Raw genomic sequence first — 14655 nt, forward strand, 5'->3', positions numbered from 1 at the left:
GTTGTGAGACCTTGCTCATTTTTTATCTGAATATTGCATATGCCCAGGTATATGCAGTAGGTAGCCTCTTGCTATTTCAGCTCAGACAGAGTTTAGTATAGACAAAACTGCTGCAGCTCATCCGTTCAATCATCCAGAATAGCTTTTTATATTTCTCGACCTCTTTGTCCCGTTTCAAATACGATTAGAAATGTTTTTTCTTTTCTCTCTAGTGTGTCCTCTGCCTCTATTTATCCTCACTTTTTAGTTATTTCACTCTTTAATTGCACCTTGCTTATTCTGAGGATTGCTTTTTCATGACATCTTTATTATTTATGGAGAGGTGCTCTGAAGGTAATAATGGCAATATTTTTTATTAAATACAACATTTTGCTAAATACAAATATAATAGTTACTGACCTCACTAAAAATAAAGGCTGACCAGAGGAATGTTGAGCAAAAATAATGGAACTTACTATTAGACTTTGTCAACATCATGTGCTGTACAACTTGTTTGAGAAGACTCACTTCAGTTTTCATTTTCAGTTTCAATTTTCACTTTTTTTCAAGAGTGAGCTCTAGAATATGAGTCTTCCATGAGTGATTGTCCAACTGGAGACATTGCTGTGCAGATGCTTTTAAGTACAAAGAAGTATCTTTAAAAATAAAGCCCTACATATATTTCAGAGAATGTTCCACATCAGCAAGAATACATACAGATGAGCTGTGTGTGATGTGACAAATCTAAAGAAAGAAGGAAGAGGCATCCCACTATAAAAATCTCTCCTGAAAAGAGTGGTAGTTACAAAGTACATGATAAAAGGAGCGGTTTGGAGACAGTAAGAACTGACTTTGCCTTTTTTAAAAAGGCAAAAGTATATGAAGAGTTTAAATTTTTGGGTTTGTTTCTGTTAGTAACTAGTTCTTCCTTTCCATAATTGAATCTGCTTCAATACACACGGGCTTCAGGCACCTTATGATGATGATGATGAGAAAGTGGCTTGCTATATGTATAATGAAACATCCTACACTGGTATTTCACAATGTTATTTTTGGAAAACCTTAAATAAACTCCAAGTTAATTAGAAGCTATACACACTTCATAAGGTTAAAAACAGTTTTAAGCACACCAAGAATGAGTACTCCAGCAATTTTTTTCTCCTCAGTGTCTTAGGGCAGGGTGGTTCCGCTCAAAGCATCCAAAGTGTGCACAGGATGAGAAGCTGGGATGTTTGCTGCTGATTCAGATAGAGTGCTCAGTCTTGATCTGGTCAAATAATAAAGTGATTGCTTGGTGCTGTGCTGAGGTATGAGCACTTTCATGCTCTCCTCTTCAGTAAAGCTCATCCTCTGTTCTTCCCTGGATATTTGTTTGGCCTTGCAAATCACCTCGACTATCTTCTGTTCTCACTGTTCATCTATCTCACTGTTCATTTTGGTGAAATTGGTAAACACTGACCTCCCATTACCTGCTTACTTTTTCTAGAGTAGTAAACCATGTCAATGGTGCAATTCATTTTTCTACCAGGTGACAGAACAGGAAGGGAACTGTATTTTCTCATGGTCAATTTGTAATTTAAATAGAAGCCCACTTAACTAATCACATTTATTAGCATCCTTCTCCTACAGTAGGTTTCTAGTTTGGGATGGTTCATGGAATATTGTCTACAAAATGCACATTAAAAATTAATGAAATCAGCATGAACAAACACAGTAAATCACTTCTTTGTTTGTCTGGCCACATACTTTTGTAGACCTTTCTTCTGTTTACTTTAATGCAAGAAGAAAAACATTCACAGTATTAGTCCTATGTGGTTGTGGGGGTAGATGGTTTCTCTACATCCTAATGGTGATGGAAGTTCATTGCCAGACTTGAATTTCTTCATTCAGTACAATTCACAAACAACAGAGCTTTAACAATGTTGTCAGAGTATAAAATAATTATATACAAAAAAATTAGACAAGTGAAACTCACAATACAAAATGTCAACTCAAGATAGGGTATTTATACATACTGAGCACAGGCAAATCTTTTACTGTTGTAGCATAAGTAAATGCTTTGAGTCAAGGACTCAGTGTGAAATTCTGATGGTACTAAAACAATACCAAAATGGGAAAGAAGTCCTTCAACCCTGACTTTAAGGAGGTGTGGACACAGCAGGACACATTTTGGATGCTATCAGAATGCAGATAATAAACATTGATAGCTGTCTACAGTACCTGCTGTTATAGCGCAGATCACTCAGATGGCTAACAGGATATGTGATTTTTCAGGAGCTCCTCTTTCAGAGGCTCACTGTGATCCTGTTGGCCTTGGTGGAAGGACTGTTTGATCAATGCTGAGTGTTTTGACATCCCCAGCTGAGGAAGCCATAAAAAGTTTTAGACAGAGTCTAACAGTAATCCTACAAAAGTTCCCTCTGCAAAAAAGAGGTTAGAAGACAGGTTTTTTCTGTATTACTCAGGAGACCGAATATCTGTCTGGATAGCCAGATTGGGCTGTAAATCACATTGGGAAGTCTTCTTGCCTGAGGAAGAAATCTTTCTAGATAGTACTGGAGACAAGTGAGAGGGATTGGTTATTGTAGGCTGGCCTGAGAAACAATCAGTTCTCTGTGATGGTTCACAGCAAGCTAACAAAATGTATTCTGTAAGCCTTTGCTTATTCTGAAGCAGATAGCTCTCAAATGCTGGAGAAATAAAGCTACTTCGTTACAACTTTCCTACGAGCTCCTTCTCCCTTTGTGGATCATGAGGGTATTTATTGTTATCTCAAGAGTGACTACGTAAAGCAGAGGTGTGGCTTAAGCAAAACAAATCCTCAGTGAGGTCATAATAAATTGGAGGCCAAAATAATGGTAATCTATTATGAGCCCAAGTAGCACAGCAAATTAGTCACTGCCAATACAGAAAGAATAACTCTAATAGTCACATCAGCTCCCAAAAATTAATATTAAATTCCTCCTAAAATCCAGTCCTTAAGAAAATATTTGAACCTGCTTCCCTAGTATCCTGCCACATCAATCCAGACGAGCAATTCCACCCACCACAACAGACTTGCAAAAGGATGGATTTTGAATGATCTTTTAAAGTCAGCACATTTTGTTGCTGATGAAGAGAGAATAAAATGCTGACTGATGTGCCTTCCCTCAACTCCTCTCTCTCAAACACACCCTAGGAAGATTCTGTATATGGTGTGGACAAGGCCATACTGACCATGTTGTGCAAGACACCAGCCTCAGTTTTTAAAGTCCTTGTCTTGAGAAGTCCTAATCATGTTTAAAAAGTGGGAAGAAAATATTTTGTTAGTAGCATAATCTCCCAAAGAGAAGGAGGAATATATCTAAGAAGAAAAAAACTCAAGAAATTTCTCCATTTCAAGATGAATAAAAGAAAATAAATGTTCAGCCTAGAGCAGTCAACATAATCTCCATCATCTTTTTATTTTGTTTGGTACCACAAAAGAATCAATAGATAACCTGGGTGACGGATACTGGTGTACAGTATGAGCTGTGCTATGCTTTCCAAAACTACAAAATAATTGTTAAAGTGGAAAACTTGCAGCATTACAAGGACATCCTCCAGCTCAGTAAATTTGTCAACGAAGCTTCAAAACATAGGATTTTACACTTTGGGCAAGAAAAATAAAACAATGGAAGGCTCCTAATTTTAAGAGTGGGAGAAAAGAAGGAGGTTGCAGTCTCTAGCAGGAGAATTCCTGGTAGCAAAATTTACTGATGAATGCAAAAGCCTGAAAAGGAGAACAAGTCTCCCAAGAAAACAGTATCTAATAAAATAATATTTAAATGCCTCAATCCTAAATTATGATTCAGAAAGCATTGTTGGTATGATCTCTCCAAAGATCACAACCCAAAGCCATCACATACATTTTTGTGCAATCTCGTATATGTAGTAGCTTCACCTAAGACAAGGCTGAACTCTAGATGGAGTTTTATAATATGGCTTGACTCTGGAGAGGTGTTCCTCCTATGTATGTGCACAGTAAGTCTCTTATATGTAGCACATAAAAATATTGAAAAGGAATTATATATAACATAGTGAAATGAAGTGAGGGAAAGGCACGCATCAAATTCACAGTTAATATAACTCCATTATTGTCTATGAGATCATACCGCTTTGTGATATTTATCTCAATTCAGTTACAGCAGAGATTAATATAACACCATGTCTAATTCACTGAGAGCTTAAGAACTAAATGTGCATATATGTCAAACCTGTATGTATCTAATTGAAACAGACGGATAGAGAAAGAGAGGAAGATGCAACCATTATCCTATTATTAATCTATAGCTAACAATGTAATGCTAAATATTTTAAACTCATGCTTCAGCTGGTGCAAGCATCAATTTACACCAAATAAGGACCTGCATTTTTATTTATCACTGATGCCCAACAACATTTCAACAGATTTATTTCTAATTTAAGTGTATAAGGTTGATTCTGCTCTGGTCTTTATTAAGGCATGTTACAGAACTGAAGTAAAAATGTATGTCTTTGAGTAGATCTGACTGGATTTGTGGGTGAAGGAAGAGCAGTGGATGTCTCTTACCTCAACTTTAGCAAGGCTTTTGACACTGTCTCTCAATACAAGAATATTGTCTCTTGGATACAATATTCTTGTATCCAAGTTGGGACACTTCAGTACAGATGAGTGAAAACTAAATGGGTGAAAAACTGGTTGGACAGCTGGGCTCAAAGAGTAGTGGTTAATGAGCCATACACTACCTGGAGGCTGGTAACAAGTGGAATATTGCAGCCGTCTGTACTGGGACTAGTCCTGTTTAACATCCTTATTAGTGACCTGGAGAAGGTGGCAGAGCACTGCTTGCTCATCAAGTCTGCAGGTGAGACCAAGCTGGGGGGTGCTGTTGACATGCTGGAGGGCAGGACTGCCATCCAGAGGGACCTAGACGGGCTAGAGGAATGGGCTGACATGAATATCATGAAATTCAACAAGGACAAATGCCAAAGTCCTGCACTGGGCTGGATTAACCCCTTGCACCGATCATGGCTGGGGACTGCCAGGCTGCAGAGCCACTCTGGGGGTATTGGTAGACAGTGAATGTGAGCCAGGAGTTTTCCCTTGGCAGCAAAGGTCAGCAGCATCCAGGGCTGTATTAAGAGGAGCAGCGTCAGTGGATGGAGGAAAGTGATTATTCCCCTTTACTTGGCACTCATTAGGCCACATATAGATATTGCATCCAGTGTTGGGATCCTCACTACAAGAAAGATGTTGATAAATTGGAGTGAGCTCAGTGGAGGGCCACCAAGATGCTTGCGGGCTGCAGCATTTGCCCTGTGAGGAGAGGATGACAGAACTGGCCTTGTACAACCTGGAGAAGAGATGGCTCCAGGGGGCCTGGCAGCAGCCTGATGGGGCCTATGGGGAAGTTATTGAGAAGACAGAGTCAGGCTTTTCACGGTTGTGTGTACAGTTGTGCGCAGTGGGAGGCTGAGAGGCAACAGGCATAAGATGAGAGACTTCAGAGGGCTATTCAGACTGCATATAACACAAACAAAAAAAGATTGATCATGAAGACAGTTGAGCAGTGGAACAGTGCCAAGAGAGATTGTGTTGTCTATACCCCTGAAAGTTTTCAAACCAGGCTGGACAAAGCCCTGGAACAACATGGTCTGATCTCTGAGCTGGCCCAGCTCTGAGCAGCAGGTTGGGCAAGAGACCTCCTGAAGTCTCTTCCCACTTGTATTGCCCTATGATTCTGGGACAGCGTTCACTATGTATTCATGAGAATATGAGTGGGCAAATATTCCTCATTGCAGATTCTTGCTTGTCAACGCAAAGGTCCCTGGTCTGTCCTGATGTGTTTTTTCCTAAGGAAAGTTCTGCCATGCAGGAAGCAAACCTTAGTAATAAAACTGACAAACTCAAGCATACCGCATGAGTTCCTCAAACTGCATTAGAAATGATTCACTTAGTATTTTAAACAGACCTGAGTCAGTATTTTATATAATTATACAAATATTCACCATGGAATAGTCAAATCTGAGATGATTCAGTGCATAGATCACATGGTATGATTCTGCCCCATTCCTGGATGAGTATATTAATCTTAGCCAGGCATGAATATTTACAGTTATGAAGGATAAATTTCCCTTTTTAAAAATATTTTGCAGTTCTCTCTTAGAAGTCACTGTTCTGGTAAATTTTCCTGAAACTGAGATTCATTAATCAGAACATTTGCAAAAAAGCGACACAAATGTAAACACTGTAGTTGGAAGGTTCCTTAAAGTCCCCCAGAATATGCATATTTAAGAGGCCCAATTTTCTGATTTCAGAAGTTTTAGCTGTTGGTCAGTGACTGCTAACTTGTACACATGGCAGGAGAGTCAAAGCTCATGGCTCTTCTAGCTCAGAAAGTCATGGTACAGACAAGGAGGGAACTATGAAGACAAATGTACTAGTAGGCTGCTTTTATCTGCCTTATAGCCACTTTTATATATATATATATGTACGGGTATATATATATCTCTCTCTCACCAGAAGGAAAATATACACAAAACTCAGGATGAATGGCTTAGTCTTTTAATTATGTTAACTGTTAAAGAAATGTCTGGATAAGATTAAATTAAAATATGTAGAAAACCCTTATCAGTATCGGCTATTCTTTTTAGGTTTCTTGTGTAGCCTTTCTTTCCATTCTAATAATTCCAATCATTTTAAGCTCTCAAGGGTATATGCTTATGTAATTTTCCTATAATCATTTCCTCTTAAGGTTATTGAATATCTAAAAACTGTTACCACGGGGAAATAAAAGTATTACTAATTTCAAAGTGGTATAATTTAAGTACAACTTGAAAACGTGAAGGGCTACTCCAGAGAATTTCATATGGAGGAGAGTAATCTGTTGCAATGAATATTTCAAAGTGGAAATTTAAGGCTACAGTTGTACAAGATTCACATACCATTTATAAAGCTTCAGTTAGCCTAAACTACCAATGTCAAAGTCACTCTTTCCTAAATGCAGTGCACAGTTGTGTAAGTTCCAGGGTTTGGGTCTTTTCCTCTTGCCAGTATCCTGTTTGCCATTACACTCAAGCCACAGAAGACAATCTGCAAAGACAGGAAACATGAAAACAGATGTTCAAACTATAAAATAAAAAAGGAGGGGTGGAGGGGAGAGAAAGAGAGAGTTAAAATACAGCAAAAGTGGCATAATGAGATTACTAAGTATATAAAAAGATAGGGAAGGATCATAGGAACAAGTTGGTCAGGGACAGGTCAGCGTGGTTACTGCCAGAGTCCTCATCTGCTAATTCTACATCTTCATTAACACTTGACCTAGATGCCAATTCCTCAGCAGATTTTTATAGTGTGGTGAGGCTGTTCAGAAGCTGATTACTGTCCACAAATTAGGAGCAATAGTGTTTCTCATTTTTAAAAGTAATGAAATGAGGGCAAAGCATTTGACTGCAAAATCACATCTATCACAGTGAGGAAATCCAACCCACCGACATTGCAGCAATTCTGTATAGAAGTCAGACATTAAAGACACAAAAGATAAAGGGCTTGAAGTGCTGCTGCTACCCAGCAGAATTAATCCCATGGTTGACTCCTATAATGTACAGTACACTGGGTCAGATTCTCTCCTCAGCCTAAATCCACTTGTTGCAAAAGGAATTAATGATCACTGAAAGTATCTGTAGTATATATGCTGTATTGCATGTAGTTTAGTTTGCTGCTTAAAGCTGGCCTGAACATAACCTAGGGCAGCCTTAGGGCTGCTCTAATTTAGGACGATTTCTTAATACCCTAACATAGTGTATTAGAGCTCCCTTCTGCTTCCCGTCTTTATCAGGTATAAATACAGTTTAGCCAGTTGTACCCAGCCAAAGGAAAGGAAACAAACAACTTTTCTGGGCTAATCTTCCTATCAACAGGGCCAGCCCAAATTGGCTGTTTTGTTGGACAGTGGTCAGATAATATGGCCCAAGGGACAGAAAAACACCAATTCAAAATATCTGAAGTACAAATGTGGCCTGAATATAACCCAGGAAGTTTGGTTTGTTTTTCCAAAGCATGACCTGAGCTGAACCATCCAGTCAATATTTGCAAGCACAAACAAATAAAAGCCATAAAATTCTTGGTTTCAGTTAAATTCCCTTTTCCTCCTAGATTGGTATAGAAAGATTTTACATCTGCTGTTATGTAGGCAGCTGCCAGTTTAGTCAGCATCCGGGAATCCCCAGATGGCATAAGAAAGGACAAAGCTTTTGCACAACATACTGCAATAGTTCTGGGCAGAAGAACAATCCTAGGAGAGCTAGAACAACACTTCGATTTACTTGGGGGCTTGTTCATCACAGTGCTGAAATCACCGAAAACATTCAACCAGCTGAGCTGGTGAAAGTCAAAGCTGTGTAGCTCCATTGTTCAGCCCACAGCATGGCCCAGGAAGTGATAATTGAATCAATATGACAAGCAGTTCAAAAGAGCCTGATCGTTTTGGCTTCTCAGGAAAGCAGGGAATCATTTTAAGACAAAAGTTGAGTCCTACTTTATTGTCCACTCCTAAAGCAGAATGAAAACCCAGTCCCCAGCCTTCACTAGGGAAAGTCAGAAATAAAATCCTGCAAAAAACGAGAACAATTGCCATCATGATGTCTTGATTTTTGGACGGAAATCTTAAGAACAACTGCACTGAATTGCCAGTAAATGTGTGTTCCCTATGCACAGTAAATACAAAATGTTATTAAATTAACATATGCTGTCCTCTGTCATCACAAGTTCCATTTGACAATCCCTCTTCATGGGCACAAATAGCTATAGAGAAGAGTATTTATGGATAACCAGACCTTTAGGTAGAATAATTCATTATATTTCTTCTTAAATATCTTAAATGTCACTACATCTTTTAGACCTGCAGTAGAATCAGCCATGTGGATTACGGTAATCTGGTTCCCTCACTCCAGACTCCTTGTTGTCTAACTACAGTATCCTCTCATTAATTATTTTGGACTTATGGGGAACTTTCATTTCCAGACTACCATTGGAAATATTTGATTTCTCAGTGCTTTGCACCATTAAAGGAAAGTAGTCTTCAGCTTTGGCCAGACTTCATTCTTTCCTACATCAAAAAAAGTATCCTTGAAATAAATGCAACTCACCTGTAATGATGTACACAAATATCTAATCCAGCTTCTGATTTGTGGAAGGTTTCTGGAAAATTATTGAGCTTCTGCATTAAATTATAGTCTACAGCTAATATCCTCTTCCTATTGTGCTTTTGCGTCTGGCTAGCATTGTAGTTAGACAATTGCCAAAAACTTCTGTTGTTTGTATACAATGCTATTTCGATGGGCACATTTTTCTTCTGTTCATCTAATACCTTCATCCTGAGATATCTGCTTGGCTCTACTTATTTAACACCAAAGTGTTCAGTTTCTTTAAATGCTTTTATTTGAGACTAGCAGAATTTTGGAGGCAGCCAGCTTGCTGTCTGCAGCCAACAGATATGGGCCTCTAGAGAAGGACCTTCTGCTAATCAAGGATTTGTGAGTAATCCAGGCCTTCAGCATAGCACAAAAAGAGCAATTTTATATTGTTATTTTCTTCACAAATGTACATATTGGGGTGGTAAATAATTGCATACTTGGCTCTCCTATCTAGGATGCTGTTAGACTTTCTGTTCAATGAGGAGCAGATTTTTCTTCTGTTACTCTGTGTAAGCATTTATGTTAATGGTTCATTAATGAACTCCAGTGGAATTTGGTTCTCTATATACATAAAAGGATGGAAAACAAAAACTTTCTATCAACACCTCTATTATTGCCCCCAAAACCTTTTATTCATGTACCTAGGACAATATGAATTATGCAGGATGGGGTTTAATATTAGTCCGATGTTGTGATTGAAATACTGCTAGTTACTGAGACATGTGGCTAGGATTTCAGAGAAGTGGCAAAAGAACTAGCTTTCAAGGAGTTGTATCAACCATTCCATAAAAATTATATGAGAGCAGAAGTTGAAAAACAAAAGAAATGTAAAATATTAAAATGTCATGCATCAAAAGTTAATCTGCAGTTCCACCAGAATCCCTGTTAGCCATTCAGAAGAAACACTTCTTCTGAAGCAGCACAAGCTGGCATCTGACATTGAAAATTTTGAAAGTCCTTTTTCCTTTTGTATTTCATTTTTCTCATAAATGCTTGATTCAACCAAATTGAGGGGACTTTGGGGGCTGGTGAAGCAATTTGCAAATTTAAGTCTGGAAAAAGAGTCATGTGAGAAGCATGTGATGAAAAAGAATTTCTTTCAAGAGAAAGGCACGGAAAAGGTAAATGTATCACTGTGCTGAGTGATGCAGAGGATATGAAAGGAGAAAAGGAGAGAAGACAATGAAAGGCATTCTACATTTTAAACAAGCTGTTTGTGGCATGATATTTAGGGACCAACGCAGAGCTAAATGTTGACCTGCTAAATGTGTGCTGTACAATTCAAATTTTCCCTCTATTTTTATCTAAAATGGCTTATGCGATAATTGATTTTGGCCAACAGAGTTTATTTAAATACAGAATTATATAAGGAAGAAAGTTAGCTATCTTTGTATTTAGGACTTCTACATTAATTTCCATGGTAGTAGGGCAGCTAACAATACACCTACAAGTAAGCATTTTAATGTGGCGATTTTGTGCTTAATTCCTTTGGATTGCCTTTGTAAATTTTACATTACCATTTCCAATTAAGCAAATGACAGCATTTTCCAATTAAGTTCAGTGAAAGCTGTGAAAAAAAGGTTGGTTACTTTGGTTTTACATTTCCACAGATGCAAGCAATTTTTCACCCAATGCAGAACTCAAAGAATAAACTCTTTAAAACAAACTGACACACTGCAAAGCAAGCTTCAAAATGACACAGGCTTTTAAGCAATGAAGATTCAGGAAAGACTGAAGGAATATTTGTCTAAAAGCTTGGGTGAGAGATGTTTCTCCATTGTGAGAACTATCGTTGAGATTTGTTTGACATTTCATTACAATGATCCCAGCATAACTATAAGCATTTGCAAGCTGGTTTCAGCTCTGACAGGAACACTATCACTGTGAATTATTCCATCTACAATGCTATGATCCAGAAAAAAGAAAAAAAATGAAGACAAGCATGAGGCATGCAATTCCAATGAAGTCTCTGAATACCTGTGGTTTTGGGTTTGTATCAGTTTTACTAGTAGCACTTGTGAAGTCAGGATTCAAATTTAAGTGTATTTTTGCCTCACGGCTTTCGTGAGTGGTTTGACTTATTTCTAAAAAAAAATAGGAACTTCATGATTTCTTCGATTTGCTAGTTGTATCCGAAAAGTGCCAAAAGTCTGTAAAGCTGGGGAAAAAAAAGAAGCAAGTATAAAAAGCATTTGTTAAAATTTAAAAGCAAGCTACATATCTCACGCACTTGAACTTTATTACAGAAGACAGAAAAATTAAGTCAGTGCAACAGACATATTTTGAATGTATACTTGCTTTGAGCTTAGCAAGAAATTTCACACAAAGAGAGAAGATGATTAATGATGAATACATAATGAAGAACTCTTTCCACATGTCAAAACAAACCTTTCCTAGACGTTTTTGCTAGCATTCTGTATGGGCAATAGCAGAGGTTACTTCTCCATGTAATTCACGGAGCCCATTGGACCTGCCTCAGAAAAAGAGGGAAATAGAAGTAAATTGGCTGAAAGCAGGTGATACAGATTTCTGAGAGCAACTGGAACTGGGTTCTGCTCCAAGAAATGTATGCACTTGCAGCAAAATGCCCCAGAAAAATTCACTCATTTATGCCAAAATATCAGAAAACTTCACGGTCAATCACTTTGAACTTGCGTGATGATCTGCATGTCACAACTTTGGGTACACTTTTCCACTGTCTTCTGTAAACTGTATTTCAAATTTTAAACTTGCAAGATGCTGGTAGTGTTCCAGTTCCTGTGCATGCAACTTACCATATAAGACAACCTGGCATGGATCATGATTTCTACACAGGATAAGGTCAGAAATAAAAGATTAGAGAGCAGGTGTCTTAGGACCAATAGGTCTACAGAATCTCACAGGTTACTTACTTTCTCTGGATCTGAGTTCAAAGTCAGCCTTTCAAAGGACGTAAACTTCTGTAAACACAGAATTCACTTGCTTTTTAGAAGAGATAGTCATCAAGTTACCATGCACGTAAGTTCTCTTTACAAACATTTGAAGAGATATCAATTGAGTACTTTTTCTTGTCCTGTTAACCTGCTTGTCTGTTGTTTTGCTCTCTTCTATATGCAGGCATGAATAGATGAACTAGGGAAGAACACACAGTCAGTAGTGCTATGAAACATTGTTATTTTCTTCCTAATCCTCATTTAATACTAACAGTATTAGCATGAGCTAACAGTAGAAGAAAAATTAAAGGATATGCTTATTAAGAGAAATATGGCAAGCAAGCAGTTTTGCAGTTTACTGATTGATAGAATTAAGCACAGATGGTTTTAGGAGCTTTGGTTTACTTACACAGTCTTGTGTATCAGTGTTGTCTTGAACTTGTCTTTCATTTTCCATTTGCATAGTAGGTGACTGCAGTGCCCATGTCACGGTTTGATGCACTTTAGGCCAATTCATAAACCACAGTGACTTAATCTTTCAGGGTTTATTTTGTCAGGTCTGTGATGATGTTTTCTCTTTGGGCTAGCATGCTCTCCCTAAATAGTTCGAAGTATTGCCTCAGAGTTGGCCTCTCTATAGATTTTGGAAGTCTTGATGCATGCAAAAAATTACCACATGCCTGTATTTTCACAACATTGCAGCTTTTCTAAGCAGAAATGATGGTGTGATGTATGAAGATTGGAAGCCAGACATTTGGTGCTAGCTTCAGTGTTCCTGAAACTATTTTTGTACCCCTGGCCAAATGAGTGTTGATACATTCTATATACATGTTACCCGCCCATGCTCATGTGCTCTACGGAGCTGTTGAGAAGGTGGGGGTCACAGTAGCTACTACCCACAAAGAGAGAGCACCTGTTTCAGCTTCATTTTGAACTATGTTGTTCCTAGCTTTCATCTTACTGACATCAGGTGTGGTAGGTATCTGGGGCCGTGACCCAGGACCAAACCAAGATGTTGTATGTAGTTGTCACACTTTATTTCATTTAATCTGCTGGTAATCTGTGTTTTGAGTGGAATTGGCCCTTCTGTAACCAGTATTTCAAATAGAAGCTTGTTGATGCTTTGTTATGTATTAGGGAAGTCTTTTATAGCAATGAGGACATCAATTTCTAGTTTGTACAAAAGCTCGTCTAAGGAGTCTAACTATTCAGGTGGAAAGACTGGGCCATGAAAGTATGTCTCAATGTTCACTGCATGCTTAAATGTAGAGCTGCATGCTTAAAACTGCAGCTGGTGCTTAGTTGTGACATTGATAGCAATGTCATAGCACAGGAATATCTTTCACCCAAACAAAGCTCAGGGAAGGGTATGTTGTTTTACCTTGACAAATGATGAGCCAAAGATACACCTATAATGCTTTCATGATTGCAGTCCTGTCAATATGAGGGCAAGCTAATTTTACACTACTTCTACCAAGCTTGAAATCATGCAACAGGCTCTTCATTAGCAAGTATTAATATTTTCAGAAACAGCACTGTCCTCTCACTACCTGATTAGGTCTTATTGTATCTATGATGATGTTATTCTGTCTTTGACAGTTTGCAAACTTCCTTTCGTGGAGGCATAATTTAAAGGATTAGTTGAATTTAAAGATAAAATAAAAGCTTTTAGAACTGGAACTCCTCCTGCACATTTCAATGATACAATGAGGTTATCTGTAAATGCTACCTTTTGTTTTGTTTCTGTGCTGAAAGGTTCATAATTACAAGGTTGGCAATTTTGCAGATTTTATGGAGCATTCACTACCATTCAAAAAGTGAGCTCAGAGCTGCAATCGTATGAACACAATTTAAAAAGATTCAGTGTGAGATTATAACATAGGCCAGCCATCTATTCCTGAGAAATTAGAAAACCTATCCAGAAGCATTCATTCTTTAACAAGTAATAATATTAAATGTCAAGATTGAGTCATTAATGTAGTAATAATGCATTCTGTAGAGTTTGTTACAAAATCATTCTTAGGTTATTGTGATTTGCGCCTTATGTGGAGGTATGAAACCGATCATATATCTATTGTATTAATGACTTAACAGAAAGCATGGTTTGACTGGAATAATAAGACAAGGTAGATGCCATTAAAATTCCTCATCTTTGTTTATCAAGTAGCCTAAGTGAAGAAAGAGAAGAGGGAGGCTTAGTGATAAAGCACTGAATGCTGAAATGAAAAATAAAGCATTAATAATATTTTTGATCCTTGTGGTTGCTATCCACCAGTTTCTCTTTCTCAGTTTCACTGTCATGAGGAATGAATGTCATTGAAACATTGTGGAATGAGTCTAATTCTACATTCTTCCAGCTGAGATCCTGAGCTATATGCATATATAATGCACACACATTTGTTTTTTGCACAGCCCTGGAGGTTAATCCAGTAGAACTTTATCTGCAGCCCTAAAATAAGCATATATAATTAAATACATATGAAAAACAGATCCAGTGAGTAAGAATCCATACTAAGTTTTATTATGAAAACCATTTATACTTTATGCTCTTCATGGCTTAGCCTCCTGG

The sequence above is a fragment of the Mycteria americana genome, chromosome 2 (assembly GCF_035582795.1).
Source record: "Mycteria americana isolate JAX WOST 10 ecotype Jacksonville Zoo and Gardens chromosome 2, USCA_MyAme_1.0, whole genome shotgun sequence".
NCBI classification, from domain to species: domain Eukaryota; kingdom Metazoa; phylum Chordata; class Aves; order Ciconiiformes; family Ciconiidae; genus Mycteria; species Mycteria americana.